This window comes from Dromaius novaehollandiae, chromosome Z (assembly GCF_036370855.1).
Source record: "Dromaius novaehollandiae isolate bDroNov1 chromosome Z, bDroNov1.hap1, whole genome shotgun sequence".
Taxonomy (NCBI): Eukaryota; Metazoa; Chordata; class Aves; order Casuariiformes; family Dromaiidae; genus Dromaius; species Dromaius novaehollandiae.
Genome location: NC_088132.1, coordinates 19,810,429 through 19,830,251, shown reverse-complemented (window position 1 = coordinate 19,830,251; position 19,823 = coordinate 19,810,429).

Genomic DNA, 19,823 nt, shown 5'->3' with positions numbered 1-19,823 from the left:
CCAGAGGAAAAGGCACTCTCTCCAGCTGCTCTTCATGTTGGGCACCGGCCGAGAGCTTGCCACCAATGTGTTAATGGTTGCATCTCAGGTCCTCTGCTTCTAGGTAGTGTAAAAAGTCAGTGGGTCTTCTAAATCAAAGGAATGAGACTATTTTGACAATGTCACCCTCTTAGTGGGCCAAATTCTGCTCTTAGTTAAGAAGCAATGTGTGCTGTTTGACCTCTTATCCAAGGATAGTTATTCCTGACCAGGATAGGCTCTCTGTATACAGGTGGATTTAGCACCTTTTAACTCAGAACAACCCTTACCCCAGTGACTAAGACCCACTTGTCTCAATGCCTGTGTAGGCAGCAGAGTAGATCACATAGCATAAATGAAAACACTTCTTATTCATACTCTTCCAATGGTTTATAGAGGTATAAAATTTGTGTAGTATTTTTCTGTTAGTGCTTTCCCCAAAGGTTTACCATTTCCTTTATTAAACATACAGGAGATGTAATAAACTCTATTTGCTTGAATTTTTGATTCCAGCCTTTCAAAGCTTTTAAACCATTCAGCTAGAAGTTATTTCTTTCTGCACGTATGAAGCTTTTTTCCCTAGAATTATTTTTCTGGAGATACAAAACTCTGACTGGCTTGACCTTGAAATGCTTATCTCTTTACTCTGAAATTCCTTCTAACTAAAAGAAACTTATTAGCCCAGCAAGGCACAGAAGTTGATGCCCCTTTACCCTGCTCTGCCTCTTTTCTTACCATTGTTATTTACCTCAAACCCCAAAGAGAAAGTTGAGCTTGAGATACTGTAAGAATTGATTGGCACATACTGCAGCTTGCAGCCATGCTATCTCAAGCTCTGATCTTATTAGATCTCCAAATAAATACAACTGGCTATTGTGGTATTAGAATGGGTATACACAAGGGAAAACAAAAGCACTTTGGGAAATGCTGCAATAAGTCATTAGGGATGTCTTATTTTGAATCAAAATACTGAATCAATATTATAGTATAGTGTCACAAAGCTGCGTGGGAATTTCTTCAAATCTCATTTGAAATAATTTTTGGTAGCCTAAAGCTAGGCAGCAAAAGGGACTGGGTGTTCATTACTGGGATGTAAGGACACGTCATTAATAGGAAAAAGGAAAATGTTTTCTGCTTGAGTATAAAACTTTTGTTAGACAATTTCTGATTTGCAACATAATTTTATAAATATCTGTTATGGAAATAGAAATAACCTTGACAATTTTATCTTAAACTTCAAACTTGAACTTCAGCTGGCAAATGTGGATGTGTTCTGTACTTGCTTGTGTAAGAACATGCACATACACACACAGATGAGGGAGCTCAGGTGAATGACAGAGGTCCAAAAAGGATTTTGAAAAGAACTTTTTCTAAGAAATACTTGAAAATTCTCTAGCCGCATCTGAAGCAGGCAAGCAGAAACAAATCAGCTCCTTTGAAATCCAGCTGCTTGTGATCACCAGCACTTTGCACATGGCTAACATTCAAAAGGAAATATCGTGTTTTTGCTTTAACACAACTGCTACATGCTGCAGAACTTGAGCAGCATGAGGCCTTCTTTCAATTCTGTATACATGCAAGAATATGAGGTAATTTAATCTCCTGTATGTGAATTTTGTGCTTTTATATTTACATACAATTTATATTCTTTTATTTATTTTAAATGTTAAGTTGAAACATAGTTCCTTGTGAAGAGGTGTTTTAAGGTAATGCTTAATGTGTGGGGCAATGTCCTTAAACTTTCCATCTGTTCTGTGAGACAAAACCTTTTCAGTCATTTGTAAGGACTGCAAGGACTGATTACATTAATGGAGTTAACAGAGAAATTAAGCACAGGCTGCAAACCTTAGAAGTCTGCCTACACTTTTTGCCAATAAAAATTCCTGACACCCAAAGTCCTACTTTTCTAAGTGCCACAGAACTCCTTAGAGCTCTCTAGCGCTGCATAGGTCAGTGGCTATCAGGACTGAGAACTCCGTCAGGACTCTTATATCACGTTAAGCCAGTTTCTGCATACCTTCTCCTGTTACTGCTGGAAAATTTGACCAGGCAGTTTTTATTCAATTTTTCAACTAGACAGGAAGGAATACAAATTTCCTTCTATGGTGGGGGTTCTACCTTTGGAAATCCCAGGCCTGTTCACAGTACATGCCTATGGCAGTTGTACAGAACAAGCAAAACAAGTGTCCGGTTTGGAAGACAGAGTGGTGTGCAGTTACTGCATGTTTGATAATGATTAGTAAAGGATCCAACAAACCTCAAAATCACTGTATAACTGCAGAGATGAAGTTCCAACAGCATAATGCTTGAGAAATAGGTGTGATGATTCCTAGAAGCAAATACTTGAGATAGATATAAGGCTCCCTTTAAAGAAGCTGTGGACTTTGACCCAGAGTTACTTAAAAGTTAGCTTTTAAGTTAGTATGTTTAGTAATCCCACTCTATGTTTGCTAAATGAAATGCTGGCTTTTCTTACAGGCCTGTACTACAAAGGCAAGATTGAATTCTGTGGCTACTAATGCTCTGAATCTCTACCTGACTAGGGTATTGTACAGATGTGCTTATAAAATTCTACTTGTTTAGGAATAGTCTTGTAAATACATTGATCATAAACATTAGATATATTTTCACTACATGTGAGGAATGCATTTTATCACACATGCACATGCGCATTTTGTTGCACTAGGTGCAATATTTAAAAACTTATTGATCTGAATAGGACCAGTATCTGAATTCTCCTATTTAATGGCACATGTTGGACTCCTTTATAACTTAAAAAACATTACATTCTACTCATGGTCTATCATGTTTTTCCACTACATTTATCTTACACATATTTTAGAGCAGGTCATACTCCAATATTAGACTAGTGTCTGAAGACATTCTGACATCTGAATTCATCAGCTCCCTTGCTATTGCTCTGCTATTTATTAAGCTTAAATTGAACAAAAATAAAAGTCTGTTTTCACTATATAGCAATTTAAAGGGTGGGTTGGAAAAATATAATATTAAGAAACATTTAGCAGTCTCAATAATGAGCATTTCCTCTTCTCTTGCTTCTCAGCCAAGATGGTATTAGCATCAGGAATAAGAAAGAGGTGCAGTGGAAGTGTGCAGATGAATGTAGTCATTTTAATCTTCCTCAGCACCATGTTGTAAGTTATCCAGCATATATGACAAACTATTCAACAAATCTCTGACAAGACATTTCAGTAACAGGACTTATTTATAAGTTGGCTGTTTCATTAATCAGAGGAAGATCTGCACAGCTATTGAAATCACTTCTCACAGAAAGACTAGTGTGCCATACTGCAGTATCATTTTTTTTGGGGGGGGGAGCGTAGGGGTATATCCAGGACTGATAATTTAGTACGGAAAATTAGTAGACCTGGCTCTGAAACACTGCAGGTAGGATACCATTCCTCCATAGTAACATGACAAGTTTCCACCATCAAAAAAGTATCTGTTTAGACATAATATTTTGCTCCTTTTCTATTGTATTTGATGACCTGTTTGCCTAAATTGTTGTGTTTTGAGTTTTGGGTCTTTTCTTCTTCATGATCTTGAATGTTCTTTGGTCTCATACCGATATCTTCAGGATGATTTGGTGTAACCCAGCGAAACCAGAAGGAACACCCTTCAAAGTTTTTCCACAGAGCAAAAACATTTCAGCCAATGTATTATATTTATTGTATCAGCACATTACATAAATGCTACAAGTTCCCATGAAGTTCAACTGGTGAGCCTTGAAACACCAGGGAGAAATAAGGCATGTATTTGTTTGTTTGATGGAAAGATTGGGGCTCATAAAACGATTTGCAACAAAGTTTAAGGCAGACCAAGAAACAGGTCTTAAAATCTCCTGTGTGCTAGCCAGAAGAACTTGGCCCTGAGGAACCTCTGTCATCCAGGTCTCTGCGCAATCCATCAAAAGAACAAAATGTAGCAGTGAATAACTTGATTCCCTTTTCCTAGTATTCTGCAGAAAGATAGGGTGGCTTCAGAAGAAACATAAAAGGCTAATACTTCTCCAGACCACAGCCATCACTTGCTAGAGATCTCACCCAGTGCAAGAAAGAAACTATTCAGTCAGCCTTGCACATTGTATGACCTCATTTTCACCAAAAAAAAAAAAAAAAAAAGGAAAATAAATTGTTGTGAGGACTACAGTTATTTAGAAAAAGAGTATGAAGTGCTTTAAGGATTTATTAGGGATTTGAAGGAGACAGAAGGTTGGCTGGAGATAGGAATAATAAAAAAAAAAATCTATGTGCTAGATGTCTGCCTTTGTTGTTGTACCAAAGTATCTTTTTTTCCTTTTTGTGCTAATATTTTCATATAACAAGGTAGAAAGGAAAGAAATATTTTTTTCCAGGAAAGATGAAACTGCTTCATACGTTGGATTGTGTTGCCTTAATCTTCTTCTAAAGTGATGACAGAGATCAAGAACATCCAATGTTATTACTTTTCTCGAAGAGAAGAAGAATGATATATAAATTTAAGTTAAATGCATGCTCAGGCAGCTATACCAAACATGGATGCACTGTTTCTTCAGCTAAGAGACACTGTGGAATGTTTCCTTCCTAAGGCCTTAAAACTCATTTAAAAAATAATATAACTTGGGAAGCATGTTGTCAAAAATACCATTTGTACAGTCTTATTCATGACAGTACCACTCTGTAAGTCTTCTGCGTCTTGTGAGCTTTAAAGTTATTTCTTGTATTAGGGAAGAGGGAAGTAGATTTATTGCTTCAAATTTGACATAAAATACATGATTAGTATACAACTGAAGATATACAATGAATAAAAGAGTAAAGTGTTAATCAAGAGGAATTGACAATGCTGAAATATATATAAAAAGCCGAAAGGTAAATCCACTTTATAGGCAAAATTTAGAACCTAAGATACAAAAGAATTGTGGATTTGTTTCATAAGTTTGTTTCCTGCACTATAAAAGCACAGCAAATGCCACAGTTTTTCATATGGGAAGGAAGGTAGAGGAAATATTTTCCTATTTAGAACGAAACTTAATTATTTTTAGATCACCTGAAAATTCCCAGTTGCCCATGAAACTATGACAAGTAATAGAAACGAGAAAACAGTGATATAGATTTAAATTTGGCCTGATACAAACTGTACTCAGCTGGTTTTCTCACAGGCAGTAGCAGATGTTCAGGGTGTCTGCAGTACACCTGGTTTCATGCAAAGAAGAGTATGTGGCATGAACTGTCAAATGGATAATTAATGTCAGGGTAAGGCCTTTTTTCTAAGGAGCATCTTGAAGAAACACAAATCATCCTAAGTACACTGGGTTGCTTTTGCTCCTCTAGATGACCAAAGTCATAGTGCATTATTATAGCTAGGACTGCCATTAATATTGCTTCAGTTGTACTGATTCAATTATACTGTTTTTTTAGGTGCATTTAATAAAAAGATGTGTTTATGGAGCTACATTAATCTGGCAGATACACCTCTTTTTAGCTGAACTTTGCTCCAGAACTGTCCTGGGTGAAATGAAGCAGGTAAAATTGATGACCTGGAGCACAAGGCAATAAAAATATATGAACTATAGAATTTAGCAAGAAAAAAAAGGAAGCATCGTTTGCAGTTTTTGCAGTTTCAAGGCACACCAAAATTCTATTACTAAAAGTCCTACTGAAGCCTTTAGTTTTATTCAGTATGTTTTTTTATTTATTTATTAACAAAAGGATAAGTATACAAAACGCTTTCCTACACAGAAACCTGTGTTACAGGGTTTTCTTTAGCCTACCTGACTGCCCTGTCTGTTCCTCTTGACTGTTCAGTGCTGTGCTAGTAACAGCTAAATTAGCCGCAGTTGATCTGGTTGGACACTATGGACTTCAATTTCCAGAAAGTCCTCTTATGCTATAAATTCAAAGAAGGAATACATCACTGAGTAATTTAGTGTCAGATTATTTGTTTTAGTAGTGGCCTGGGTATGCTCACTCTTTGATATGCTAAATATAAGACAGAGTATTGCATATAGCCAGATTTTACAGCCTGTTAAGTTTTCCAGTATTTATAGTGAATCACATAATTACTCAATAAGCACCTTAAACAGGACATGTAAAGAAATTATTTCTCTCCTGATCAGGGAGGTGGCTGGAGTGACCAAATGCTGTGATGAAAGGTAGATGAAAGATACAAGGGGATAGCTACATGTCTTTCAAGTGTCATCAGTATCACATTATCTTGTGAGCACTACAGGAGAATAAATTCAAGAGTACAAACAAGATGACAATGTAGTGTTTTGAGGTAATTAGAAATACTCAGCTCCTGGGAAACTCCAGTTTCAGGAAACTGTAAGAAGTAAGCCCAAGACAGATTAGGAAAAAAAAAAAAAAAAAAAAAAGGAAAAGAAAAGAAATAAAGTGTCCTGATGAAATGCAAAAATAACTATTCTTAAGTAGGAAAATGTGCACTAATTCTCTGTTCTGTTTTAAGGAAGTTACGGGAGCAAGGAACTAGTTATTGGAAGAGTAATTTAGACATTTCAATGACATTCATAAGATGACACAGTGCTGTAGTTTGAGGACGTGAAACTCGGAAGAAGAACGTAAAAGATGAATGGAATAGCAGTACATTGGAGCAAATAGGAGTAAACACTGTAGCTTATTGAGAATGTTTGAGAGGGGAATGCTCTCAATTGAGATATTTCTCTGCTTGCCTTGCTTTTTCAGATAGGCCTTGCCTTGGAATATCCACCTTTATTTTACTTATTTAATATTTCTTTGTCTTAGTCCCTGTATCTGAGAACCTGAGGTGGGGGGAGGAAGATTGGTAGCATGCCATATAGGAATCTGCTAACTTGAGATTAACTTTTTTGTATTATGTTTTGGTAACAACTCTCAAGAGCAAATTTACTGTCCATGTGAAGACATACACTGCAAGCATAGCAATGTTTCCTTCTGGAACTCACCCAGCAATGTGTGCTGAAAGAACCTACCGGCTTTGTGTTCTTGCTTTGTCTGCAAGTCAGTCCAACAGCTAAAGGGCAGATATGTCACAGAGCATCTTTTATTTTAGACTGCTTTTGAATATGTCAGCTGCAGCATACACATAATCTGTATTCTAAAGAAATGAAGAAATATTCGCTCTAGAGTAATAATGGTACTAATTTTAACAAAAAAACCCACCATGCACAGTTAATCAATAGTACAGAACAAGAACCAATTTTTAGGGTCTCTCATTTTCTATGAACTGGTCCAGTAGGACTATCTTGGGTGGACAGACATATTTCAAACTACAGCTAAAATTTTTACACACTATACCAGAGATATTAGTCTACTTTTTCTGTGAGTGAAAGAAAAAAAAAAAGGCAAAAAGCTCAAGAAAGACTTGACATATAGTAACAAGACAGCATGACCTTCTAGAGTATTTTAAACACGGCATTCTAGAATGAGCATCCAAATATTTTAGGTTTAAAGGTATATTTTGATAGAGTCTGAGAAGTACCTGAAATTTAGGGAACAAATCCCAGAAAAATCTGTCAAATGTGATTACTGTGATTGTGATTACCTGTGATTTCTGAGGTAATGAATGCTTTGTGTTTGAAACAAGGAGTTTGAGATGTAATGACATGGAAGTATAAATACTGGAAAAAGAAAAACAGTTCTCTTTCTTAGTGAGCTTAAATAGCAATTCCAGTAATGAATCATCAAGAGTGGCATGGCAAGAAGAGAGTCTCCAAAGGAAAATTAAAAGGACAGGCAATCAATGGGAAGTCACTGCTTTTTTAATTAAATAGTAAGTGATGTCAGCCTTAACTGAGCCAAAATTTAGAAGAGCTATAAACAGGAGTGTAAGGAGTAAATGAAGGATTCTGCAGACTGACATTCTGGTTTCAGACAATGCTTGCGGAGTAGAACTGGGATTCAGCTCTCTCTGTCCAGCAAAAAAAATGAGGAGATTTCTCTGATAACCCCTTTTGACAAGGCAGAATAGTTACTACATTGAAATAACAACAGGTTTTTGTATCTTAAGAACATACTTTCCAATGAGAATCCAAGCTTGAGTCTAAGAGAATGGTAATGGCTCTAAAGACTCCAAAGAACTGACCCAAATTACAAGATACACAGATACTTAGGTGAATGGGTGTAGATGAATTAGGAAATCACAATGAAGTTGTTGATCACCCAGCTTTAATTAACGTTAGGTAGCTATGTGTTCTGCTTTGTGCAATGACTGTTGTTATTTTTCTCCAGCAATGTCTCTAATCATGGCATTTCTTCCATTTCTACTTTTTAAGTTTATGTCATCAGAAAAGAACAGACAATTGTAGGAAGACTATATTGGTTCCACAGCTTTGCTGTCATCACCATGCTTCAGCAACAATACTATGAACTTGTAGGGATAATTTTAAGTAGACCCTGCTGATTGTATTTCAGGCAGTCAAGAGCATTTCTTGTTTAACTGCAGCAGCTTTATGTCAATCTGGGGACAGATGTTCATTATTTTGCACTGTGTCTATTCAGTCACTTGGAAATGGCACTGATATCAATTCTGGCCTTAAAAATCTATAAATCTATACTACAGATAATGTACATAACTTAGTAGGTAATCATAAATTATTATCTTGATTATATGCTTCATTTGAAAACTCAAAACACTATATAAAAATTAAAATTTGTATTTTTTCATAAATAATTCATTAAGTTGTAAGGCTGTTCAGAGAAGAGAATAATAATACCAATTTCAAGCAGCTTTATGATTTAGACTAGTTTTATTTTCTTTCTTTTACTAGGGAGTAGATGTATTCCAGATTAAAAATAATACATTTTGCTAAATGCCCTGCCTGCCTTGTAAAAGTTTGAGATTTAAAATCTAGATAAACCCAGATCCACATCCTGACTGAAAATGTTTCCATGTTCTATTTGTACCATAGGATCAGTCTTCAGCATTGGATTATAAATAGCTCAAGGGATTGTTTTTATCTGGAAACCAGAATGACTGTAACTGCTTTTAATTTTCATTTTATTTAAAGACATTTTACTTTTCCTTAACTTTATTTTTACAAATGTAGCTGGTAAAGCAACAGGATTTCTTCATCTGCCCCTCTTCAATGGATTCAATAATGTATAAAGGGTTAGCAGTAGCAACTATTTTTTCATTAAGTTAGGATGTATGAAAGCACACCAAAAGTGGGGCAAGAAAAATGACTGGATAATTTCAAGACCAGCTGGGCAGCAAGGTGAGGCCTATGATGAAGCCACACTACAGGAGATGGTTATGCCTTGTGGCTGTGCCTAAGGCTATGGTGTTCGGAACAGAGTTTAAAGGGTCAGTGTTCAAATTAAACTGCAAAAAATAGGGTCTTCAAATCCAGGTTTACCTTTTCTCAGATTTATTTTTAAATTCTGTCAAAACCTACAGATCAAGATTTTTACTGAGCCAAGGCTTACTTTCTCTCTCTCTTTCTTTTTTCTGTACTGCATTTTTAAAATTCAGCTGGTGTCCAGCTAAGTTGCTGTCATGGTAAATGATAATTGCTTAGCCCAGACACTTGTTATTTTAAATGATATTTCTGTCTTTTTCTCTTTTCCTAATTTTTGCAAATACAGCAGGTTAAGATTTTATTGGTTGAAATGATTTTATTGGTTTACAAAACAGTTCTCTCCCTCTCTCTCTCTCTCTCACACACACACGCACACACTGAAAACTAAAAGAAAACAGACCAACATGAAAAGAAAACTATGAGCACTAAAGACTTAAAGTTAATATTTTAACTACTCTCAGTTCTCATTGTAAGATTTTGCCAGCATTCTGCATAAGATAAATGCCGAGCTATGAAGTGAGGGAAAGTCTGCAAATTAAGGATGCACAATGCACAGACTCCTATAACGGTAAAGACACATGTTCCTGATTTTAGCCAGTTATGCTGTCTGGTGTGAACAGGGCTTAGAACTACATCAGTGTTCTTCTGCCTGCACACATCCTGAAGGAGACTTGAGTTCCTGATAGGAACTTGCATATGCCGAAGGGAAGTTCTATTTCAACTGCTGTCTTTCCTCATTGGGTATTTTACCAGCACACAGAGCCTAGGTCAGTGTATTTTGTATTGGATACAGCAGTTTTTGCCTTTAGGGATGAATCCCATTCAGTAAAGTCCATACAAACACTCCTAACTGCATAGATGGGAATTATCATCCTCATTTACATTTAGCAAACTAAAAGCAGCAGCATAAAAGAAAAAAAAAACCCAACAACTCAAAAGTTGATAAAGCAATGAAAGGAGTCTGACCAATAAAGCAGAGGAAATAAAATGCCTTGTGCAGCATATGAGGGCAAACATAAGAGGTGATGAAACTCTTGCCGTGACTGGTATAGCAGAATATCAGGAGGATAAAAAGCAATGACACAGATTAAAATGGAACTTAAATGGTAATTCCTCTGGGGAAAAATATAATAAATGATCTCATGAGGATAATGCTATATCCATCATAACTCAGAATTTCAGCATTTTTTTTAAAGATAACAAGCAATTAAGTAGTGTTGGGAACGGTGTAATTGTGGGAGACTTTAGTTTTCCAAATACAGGCTGGAAAAGGACTGCTATTAGTGTTATTTGGGTACTGTTTTCATTCTACTTGTGATAACTCCCCAGTTTCTCTACTAACTACAAGAAGTGTAGTCTTCATGACAGTGTTTGAAGTGTCAAGTTTTTTAACAGTCTGAGTGTCGTGGTCTCAGTAAGAATGTGTAAATGTGGGCCCTTCTCTATACCTGTTCCCTGGTTATCTGAGGTTGTCAAAGGCTGGAGTCAATGACCCAAATGTCTCTTTCAATCCTATCCAGAAATTCAAACTATGTGGAAATTGCCCATTCTTTCATATCTATGAGGAACTTCCATACTGGGGGACACATAGACAAAACTTGGAGGCATATGAAAAGCTACATTATTTTGTAGAAATTGATTCCAATTTGTCAGTAGCTCACAGAGATGCAGGCATAGTTGCTTGTGAGGGCTCAGGATGCACTGAAGTTTAAGTCCTTCATCTTTGCAAATTGTACTTTTCCTTCACAGAAGTCAAGGTAGACAAGTACTTCAAGTACTTCAGTACTTATCAGAGGTGGTCCTGTGATTCTAAAAGTTCAAGATTGACAGTAATGTCTGAGGTTCCTGAAAGTTCTAGAAAAAAATCTGTTTTCTCAGTAAGCCCAATTTCAAAAACACCAAAGTAGTTTACAAATCTGAGTTCCCACTGGGCTAAATATAATAAGAGGATGTTAGGAATCCCATAATGATATCAATCCTCCCTTTTTCTGTCCTTCTCATTGAGCTCCAAAGTAGTACTCTTTGTATATTCACTGCCAATCTGAGGAACATGAAGAGAAAACAAACCTTTTGCTTCTAAAATAACAAGACATATTATTAGCTAATCCATATGGGAGAAGGCTATAGTGCTGTTTACTTTACCACATCTGTTTCTGATATAATATATGTTGTAGTCTGTTTTTTATTTTTAGGTTTCATTATTATTATTATTATTATTCTGTTGTGTTTCTGTGTGTTTCACCTAGGCTTGTTTTCCTGGCTGACAGTGGATTCTGTGTGTTTAAGGTATTTGCAGGGCAGGGGACTGAGAAAAAAAAAGCTTATGTCTCAATATGTACTGCATCCAAAGCAAAATATGGTTGATACTGATGTCAGAAAAAGGGGTCTCTGCGTTATTTTGAGTAGCAGGACATAATACTTTGAGCATAAACTGTCCTATCATGTCTGTACTGATATGGCATGGTTAATCTCCAAATTTACACCAAAATTAATCAAAGTAATATCATTAGCATAAGAAATATGTAATAAAAAAGCATTAATTTTGTATTTGAGAGGATTTCACTGTACTGATGCTGGAATTGAATCACTAGCTGCTATTGTACATGCACTACAAAACTTTCCAGACTCCTGACCAGTAAAGGGCCACACTATGCTTGTTCCAGGCAAACTGAGTGTGCTTTGGCCATGCTCCAGCAACAATCAGTTGGAATGCTCAGAGCTCATTAATTGGGAGAAACAGCACCATCATTTTTAGGCAGAAATACATATTTACGGGATGATACAGGCTCTCAAATAATAAAACGAACAAACAAAAAGCCACTTTTTCAAATATTACTCATTCGCTGTTTCAGATAACTTACTGTCTGTACCTTGCTTGAAAGAAAAGCACTATATATACTTAGCACATTAGTGTAGTGCATTCATTACAGAACCAGCCAATCTGTTAATCAAGATAAAGAGGAACATGTTTGAATTGCTGCACGAGTAAGTAGTCTGGCTTCCGTCCAAGAGAGCCAGGTGGTTCTGCACCACAGTAGTGTCCTTTTGGATGACCATTACAAAATTTCAGACCGTAACAGAACAGTGAGCATCTGAAAGACATTGGTTAACAAATCTTGGTGGTGAGAACAGTTGTGTGAGGTCCACGGACGTAGAGGATCTGGTGAGAAACAGTAAACCTGGCCTAGGCAAAACACACAGAAGCTCAGCAGAGAATTTAAAAGGCAGCCTGCAAAAAATAATAGTCATCATGAAAGCTAAAATAGGTTTGGAATGGTAAACAGCACCCTAGACTTCTCCCATATGGATTAGCTAATAATATGTCTTGTTATTTTGGAAGCAAAAGGTTTGTTTTCTCTTCGTATTGCTCAAATTGAGATGTATGTACAAATAAGACTACTATGGAGCCTGGTGGGAAGAAGAAAGGAAAAGGTGGATAAGACAATCGTGGCAACTGGATGGATAACATATCCAGATGGATGACAAAGAGCATGAAGTTATTGACAGAGGTCACTTTATTTTTTCAGTAGATGTGCTTACCCAGAATGTACAGTTTCCACCTCTCTCCTCTGATTTACCTCTGCTATAACTTGGTACTAGTACATCACAGAAAGAAAGTCCAGATGGAAAGCTAAGCTTAAACTGGAAAAAGAGGAGGAATATGCTAAAATTACAACTTCCAGGATGTGCCACAAGCAGAACTTATTTAGAATGAAAATCTTCTTGTGTTTTTTTCAATTTGGTTCAACCCAATCAAAAACCTAAATGCCACTTTTTGTTTTCTTCTGAACTTAAAGAACTGAAATTTCTTGGCAATTTTTCAAATTCAGCTCAAGCCCACCCAGTGTCATGTTACACTGAACCCCCATGAAACCTTTCAGTATCTTCATCTCCAAATTTTCCAGAAATTTTAATCCATGAAACATACTAATATCTTTATTTATACACTTTTGGGAAGATGAATAAATGCAGTATAAAACTGAACTTTGAATTACTCAAATTTCACATACTGATAAGACCAGACTATCAGGAATCAGTAGATGGTGCATGCAGGAACCAGATCCTGGAGACTTATCCGACGTAAGCAGAGATGCAGCTTATTTTTAGAAGCTGAGCATATCATAAGAAAAAAAAAAAAAATCTGTTCTACCACAGTCTCTCTCACTGACTGATTTATTTCCTAGGTACTGAGTTTCTGTCTAGAGGTCACAGCTCTATGGGCAAACAGAGATACTGTGTAGTGTTAAAACATAACAGCCACTAAATGCCCACTGTATGACCAGATTTAGAAAGCACTAACTTAGTTGTAGTATAACAAATACTTTAGTCATAAATGAAATAAATAGGTTTTTTTTCTCCCTAGCTATTTAGTTCTCGAACTAAAACGGGAGTTATAAAATGTGATTAAACAAAAGATACCATTAGCAATACGGAGCTAAGAAAATGGTGCAGCATCATGAGAAATGCACAAATCAAAGTATCAGCTGTAATGTCATTAATTCTAAGTAAAGGGAATGGTGCTTATTCCTGCGCTTGCACTGGCTCCTCAAAGGAAGAGGAGTATTTAGTACTTCGTGTATATACCCAGAAATAATGTGTACCTCAGAAAAAAAGTAGTCTTGTAAAAGAACCTCAGGGCTATAGTCGCTTTACCCAACACCTCTCTCCCACAGTTTGTGCTTTGTGCCTCATGGTTCCTGCCTAGCTGTATTGCAGGGAAGATGATAGTGGAAACCTTGTTAATGACATTCAACCACTGAACCAAATTTGATTCAGCCAGCAGTGCTTTTATAATTAGAGAACTGAGTAAGACAGTGCTGGAGCACAGTTCTTTTCTTAAGGTGAATTGACATTCTTGATAGTATTTTTTTTTTTTAAATCAAAAGCTTTCCTTTAAGATGCTGAAGAACAAAGGAACCCCCCACAGACCTAGTTTGTGCTGCTTCAGTATGCTGTCCCAATGTTAGGTGTTTTGTTCACTGAATACGGTAAAAGGAAATGGTAGTATTTTTTTCAGGCAGAAATCTCCCTCCTGTTTGACACATTTTAGTCTCCAAAGTCACCGGTAACATGAAAACAGAATAAAGAAAGCAGAAGTGAGGAATTTTAGTCAGCAGGGTGATTCTTTAAATGCTTCTCTGTTTCTGGACGCCTTCCACACGGGAAAAAAAAGATGACGTCATGTGGCCGTGAAACAAAAACCGGCGAAGAAACCCCACGGAGGGTAGCGGCTCCCCGCTCCCAACGGCCGGCGGTAACGGTCGTAACGGCCGGCGGCGAGGCGGGAGCGGCGCGCAGGGCCGGCGGCGCCCGCCCGCGTCCCGCCCGCGGGCCACCAGGTGGCGCTCCTGCCTCTGCAATGGCCGTTGGTGGCCTCCGGCGGCTTTCCCTTCGCCGAGGCGACGGCGAGCCGCCGCGCCGGGCACCGCCTGGCTGCCTTGACGCGCGCCCTTAGCCGCGCCATCCCTCAGGGGCGCCGGAGCCCGCGGGCCCCGCGGGGGCCCCGGCGGCGGTTCGTGCGGCGGGGGCTACGGCTTGGCGCGCCCCCGGCACCCGCCCCGGCTTCTCCCGGCTTCTCCCGGTGGGGCTGGCGACGGCGGCCTAGCTGCCATTCCGATCCACAGGAGCCCCTGCTGCTGCGCGGAGGGACTCTGTATGGATCTGGATTTGCAGTCACTGTACGAGCTCAGAGAGCCCTTAGCCTCCCCCAATACTGGCGGGGTGTGTGTGTGTGTGTGTTAATTATTCCTGGTAGGAGCATTTTAACTGTGCAGAATGGTGGAGAAAGCTATCAAAAAGTCCAAAGTAGCTAAAAGGTTACGATTTTACATAAGCTACTATAGCTCATTTCTGGGAGAGTGCTCTGACACTGTTCTTCCCTTACGGAACAAACCTGACGAGTAATAGCCTCCACTCATCCTTGCAGGAAGCATCTATTTGTGCGTATTACTTTCTCTTTCAGACATATTAGCTCCCAACTGTCAGGAAGTCATTGAAATTAATTATCATAGTGCTACAAAAAATATTCTATTCTCTCAAACATTTCTATCTCTGTGAGGTTCCGGATAATGTTACAAGAGGAGGTTGTAGTTTGCTGTAGCTGTGGTTTTATTCAATGCTTGATTATGCGAGCTCTTTCCTGTAGTCTTTTACCTGCTACCTGAGGAACTGCCTACTAACTCTGTGATTATTATATTTTTGCATGGATTTTTTTCTTTAGATAGACTGGCTAACCAAGGTCTACCAACAGAATCACTGGAAAAGCTGCCATACACTTTTCTTAGTATTCTACCCTATCATATTGGGATAAAGGAAAAAAAGAGAAAGAAAGCACAGGTGCCAAATAGGTAGCTGAAATAAAGATGTCTGAGCTAAGCTGTTTGCTGTAAACATGCTGTTCTGACATGTTTCACTCTCCTGCAAACTAATGACCTATATTGCACATTCACTGCTTTATGCTAATCAAAGTTATGTAAGAATTAAGCACAGCTATTCCCAGAATGAAACCCTACAACAGAAAAAAATATTAACCCTTGTTTAAAAAAACAAAAACTCCAAAAATAGTATTAGGCTTTTCTAAGCTAAACTATTTATTAAATGTAAGTGGAAATAGGTAATAATGATGTCTAACATGCACATCTATTTAACGTGCATTATATCTGTAATATTAATGTTGTATAGAACTTAAACTTTAGTAGTTATGAGATAGATTTCAAAATATGAATTTCTGAGGGAGCTGGGGATTAAGGGCTCTGTGGATATTGGTAATGCAATATGCTTTTAATACTGCCCAATTAACCGTATAATGGATGAGAGAACATTAAATGCAAAATTTGTAGAGCCCCAGTGGAGATGATTTCAGTGACCAAAATTTTTCAGACCTGGGACTTACTTTGCCTTCCTTCCATCTTTTAGTATTTTTTAGATTCCAGTCAGCATGAAGAGTGCTGTGTGGTGCAATGATTCTTTAAAGTGCAATTGTGGCCTAAAGAGTTTAGTAACCAATATGATCAATTTCTACGGATACTTTTCCTGCCTGCTACAGCAATCTGATTAAACTCTTTTCCTACTGCAAAACTTTTTGTCTGTTGTTTTAAGAACACTCATTTCAGTCTTGATCTGTATTTTTCTGCTCTCCTTTACTTTTTGTTTTTTGCTCAGTTTTTCTTCTAGTTTCTTCACATTCCTTTCTTCTTTTTCACGTTCACCCACATCTTCTTCAGCTCGCTGACATTTCAGTCTGTTGATGCACACAAACATTCTGCCAAAACAGGTTAGCTAGAAATAGTGCCATCCTCAGTGACTGCTCCATTTTCAGCACTGCCTTGTACCAACTGTGATTGACAGGGGTCATGCTGTCAAGCCTAATAGCTCCTAAGTGGTGATTAGCTAGACTAGTGATATCTGGATGGGACTTGATGGAGACCTAGCTTTCCAATGCACGAATCTCCTTTACATCTGGCTCATTTACTTTTTCAATGCCAAACTGGATAATTTACCATGATTTTCTAATTATTCTGGTTTCTTGGTTGTTGTTGTTTATTTCACCTCTGTTCTCCTCACTTGTGAGCTCTGCAAGGTCCTATCCTGAGGAAATATAAAGCCTAAAGGTAAGAGGAAAGGAAACACAAAGTCATTTGAGTAGGATCTTCCTCCTCAACGTTTGATGCTTTATCTTAACGATCAGGAATTGGAACTCAGTAATGCAGTTCAGAAAAAAAAAAAAAAAAAGTACTGGACCTGTGTGCTGAAAACAGTGTACCCCAGATAAGGATAACAGGAATGTGAAAGTCCCAGACAACCTCTTTACATCTTGTTTTCTTTTTTTTTTCCTATCCTTTTTCTGCTTCCCTGTACTGTAGTCTAATAATCTTCTATCTCTCCTTCTTTGTCTACCCCTGTTTAAATTCAAAAAGTAAAATAGTAACTTTGGGCATCTAATTAGTCCTTAATCTGCATTCATGAGACATTATAAAACTTCCTTTATGTTTGGGTTTATTATATTTCATTTGGGGCTCTTTTAGCTGTAGGAGAATATTAATGGTTCAAACAGAATTTCTTATTCCGGGAGGATGGGTAGCATCAAAGCCTCTGTGCATCACCAGCACACCTGAACATGCTGCATGCTAAGGTTATGGAATATAGGAGCTGGCACATGGAGCTGGCACCTATTCTCTCTCAAAGACCATCTGAATCAGCCTTGGGAAAATAATTTTGTTCCTTATGAAATCATAGAGTAAAAGTCAGAGGATGTAATGAAGGTTAAATTACTGTCACGGCAACAGCCTTGTGGCACAAAACATCTTTGGGTATGGATGTGGATACGCTATCGTTTTGTTTAAGATCAGGACTGGATTCTTGAAACAGCACTTAAACTATGATTTGCACTGTGGAGCAGTCCAATCTTAAAGTGTGTATGAAATGCATTCCTCTTGGATGTATTTTATTCAAAGTTTAGGATAAAATGACTTCAGGAATGCATGTAATGCAGTTCAACCAGCAAATGGGCTTCAATCCGTAGATCTTTAATAGGTCTAGTCCACTGCAGGTTTATTTTTGCTGGCCTACTCTTCCTGTTTTTGCTGGCCTACCAGCTGTAGGCATCATTCTCATGGGGAGATTATTACCTGAACTGTGCACAAGAGCATTTCAGCATAGAACAGGAACAGAAAGGAAAGGACTGAGCAAAAGACTGCATTCAGTGGGTCAACTAACAAGGAACTGGAGCAAGAAGTATATTAAAAGTTAGAAACATCTCCTCCAGAAAATGAATCACCGGGCTTGCCTCAAAGCCATACAATTCAACTGTGTTTAAAATCTAAAATATCACACTAGTATTACTCCAGGTCATTTTCTTCACCTAGCAATGGTTCCAGAAATTCACTTAGTGTCAACATCAGATATTCTTCACCGGCTGTTTTGCTCTACAAATCCACTCCTATCATGCTGCACTACTTATGCATGTAGACATAGCCTTTAACGATTGTCATGATTCAGTTTCTCAACTGGGAGCTAATGATAATACATCTCTGATAGGAAGAGTTTTGTAAGGCTGTGGTCATTGACATTTGTGACATGCACAAGAACTATGCAGGCAGTGCTTTTGAAAAGCCTATAAATAGAACAACCCATTATGCCTTTGGGATTACTGTAGGTTTGTTGTTTGTTTTTTAAAGTTCAAGTTTAGTAATATTTAGTAATATTATCATTAACATGCCATGGAATTTCAAGAGCAAAACACTGTTTTCTGTTATTCTGTTTTAACTGCAGATTGTTGTAAAATGACAAGTTGTATAACTTATGCAAAAACTTCAGTTTAGCTGCTTAACACTTACTGTAAATTTGCAGAATTTGGAGTTTACAGCTCCAGAAAGATTTAGAGTTGGTTTATTCATTGTTCAAGTTACATCACCAGGTATATCAACTTTAGTGCTCCTTGGGAAGGGGTTTCATCAACAGAAATACACTTTGGAATATAAAATGGGTTGAAGACAACCGTTTCTATCATTCATGACTAGTACGTGATTGCTGCACAATGTAAAATCAGAAAATACTGCAAGAAAAGAGGGAAATGGCAGAGAAATAGCTCTAAGGTGATGCATGTACTTGCCAGTCAAGTAGTTAAGGCATCTGAGGAAAAACTTCTTTGTGAATAAAATCTCAAAATTTGACTTGAGGTTTGATTTCACTATCCCTTAGTTGAATATGTAGGCAATTTTTTTATTCTTATTAGTACCTGAGGGAGGATGTGTGTGTGTGTGTTTGTTTGTTTTTACTATGGAAAAACTTGTTCACAAATCCGTTCACAGCTTAAGTGGTTTATCAGTGTGCCAAGCTTACCTAGGATTATTTTGTCATGCCCTTTTGATACATGGTGGTCTAAATTTGCTTTTCTGTAGAATGGAATTTATGTCCAGTCTTCAATGGTTGATGCACATCTAAGTTTTAGCATGCAAGACTCAGACCTGCAGAGTAGTTTAAATGTAAATCCCAAGCAAATAAGATTTATTATAAAATCCCATTCTAAAAGTGTATACATAATTTAAACAATTAATGTTGTGCCGCTATTTTCTGTGGACAATGTGAAGTGCATAATTTCCTGTCACTTGAGATAAAGACATGCCTCTTAAAGTCACCGTGTGCCATTCTCTTTTTACACTCTTGTACCAAGAAATATAAGGTGATCTTGAAGAATTACCCCAATCAAAACAATATATCTACAGAATAATACCACAGTGATCTTGATTGTTCCTGTAGACTATGATAGTACACTTAAATGAGGAATACAGTTGCTCTCCTGCTAATGTGTTGTGATTGCTGTTAACTCATGCAAATTTATTGTCTCATAGAATTCTATTGTTTATTTTTATAGCCAGCTGAATGAGGATTTTTTTTTTATTTCTGTTGTTCCCACAGTTTCTATTTTAAAATGTTTTGTTTGTAATATGTATATTACACATAAATAAGTGTCCAATTAATAAATTTAGAATAAAATAGAAAACAATGCCTG